Below are 1,404 nucleotides of genomic sequence, written 5' to 3' on the forward strand. Positions count from 1 at the left end.
CCCCGTTGTACTGTAGAGCCAACAGTCTGCTGCAGGACCCTGAATGCATCATAAGTGTACAGGTAAACTCTCAGGTCAGAAACATGAATCTGATCCTGGATCAGTGTGTTCAAACACACTGTGAGGATGAAACGCTGCTTTAATGTTAGTTTCATGTATTTTCAGGTTATTGCTGTTGTTGGGATCAGCCTGTCTGTAGTATTCAGAGTATTTACTGCAGTAAAAGTCCTGCATTAGAATCCTGCTGATGTTCATACTGACATCATATGAAGGTAAAGTGTTACAGTAGAAGTTTAGTACCTCACACTAGTCCATGATCTCATCATGAATGTTTGGGTGAATGTGGAGCTGAAACAAAGTCTTGACAGATGTTTGTGTTTCAAACAGGAAAATGAGCAGAAATAAATCAGCTCTGAACAAACAGTCGCCTGTCATTATTATTATAGTCTGTGCTGTTTATTCACTCAAACTAAATCTATTCTGTGTTTTTCTACGTTCAATAGAAAATTTTATGTGCTGCTTTCACTGACTCCATCCTCTCTGACTGTTGCTGACACTCAGCACAGACACAGGCTGACCGCAGTTTACTGCTGTGGAAAAGCAGGGGGTGTAACAAAAACAGAGTGAAATGGAGTGCTGTGATTGGTCAGAATGTTTGTGACAGCCAGTCCCTGTTGGGGGGAGGGGGACTGTGGATCCTCTGTCCCACCATCTTTCCCAAAGTTTTTCTCTCCTGAACTTTGTGTCTGACGACAACTGTCTCCGTGTGAAGCTCTGTGTTAAGGTAACATTAGCAGTGTGTAATGTTTTCCTGGCTAACATCAGCTGTGTGCAGCTTAGTTCAGCACAAACAGCACAAATCTGCCGCTCCATAGTTCACTGTAACGGACTCACTGCTGGGCTAAGAAGCCGACCCGCCCTGAGCTCTGAGTGAGGCCGCTGTACGTGACGTGGAAACAGATGTTTCTGCCGAGAAAAGGAAATATGCTGTGAATATTTGCTCTGTCGTTTCTTTCTCTGCTCGCTCTGCTGATGCTTTGTTTTTAAGAGAAAAGTTTTCTGTTAGTCTCGGTGTTTCAGGCTCTGTGCTCTGAGTGTTTGTGTAGGAATCTGGAATCTCCTGAAAGAAACCAAATGATAAATGTAAAGTTAAAGTAAAGCTGTTAGTCATCGTGTGTCTGGGATGAGGTCACATCAGAAATATGCATTCCTCCGCAGCAGGGCCATGCAGAGACATTTAAAGGGGCGGGTGCTCAAAGTTTAAAAGGGGCAAATTGAAAGGCTGAATAACAACAAAACACATTCATCGAGAATCTAATATGGGATTGCATCATACTATATCACTGTTGTGAGGTGGCGACAAGGCAAAGCAAACATAGCCTATGCTTTACCTGATGGGTACAA

General features: G+C 43.2%; 1 long non-coding RNA gene across 1 annotated transcript in view; it reads left to right on the forward strand.

The window, feature by feature from the left end:
* Positions 1–679: 679 nt before the first annotated feature.
* The window catches only part of LOC102207965 (uncharacterized), a 22,875-nt gene continuing 22,150 nt past the window's right edge, over positions 680–1,404 (forward strand). The window contains exon 1 of the long non-coding RNA XR_312462.1: positions 680–784. This is a non-coding gene — a long non-coding RNA (uncharacterized LOC102207965). The remainder of the gene's footprint in view (positions 785–1,404) is intronic.

Source organism: Pundamilia nyererei, unplaced genomic scaffold, assembly GCF_000239375.1.
Source record: "Pundamilia nyererei isolate P.nyererei 1_Seehausen unplaced genomic scaffold, PunNye1.0 scaffold00759, whole genome shotgun sequence".
Classification (NCBI taxonomy): Eukaryota; Metazoa; Chordata; class Actinopteri; order Cichliformes; family Cichlidae; genus Pundamilia; species Pundamilia nyererei.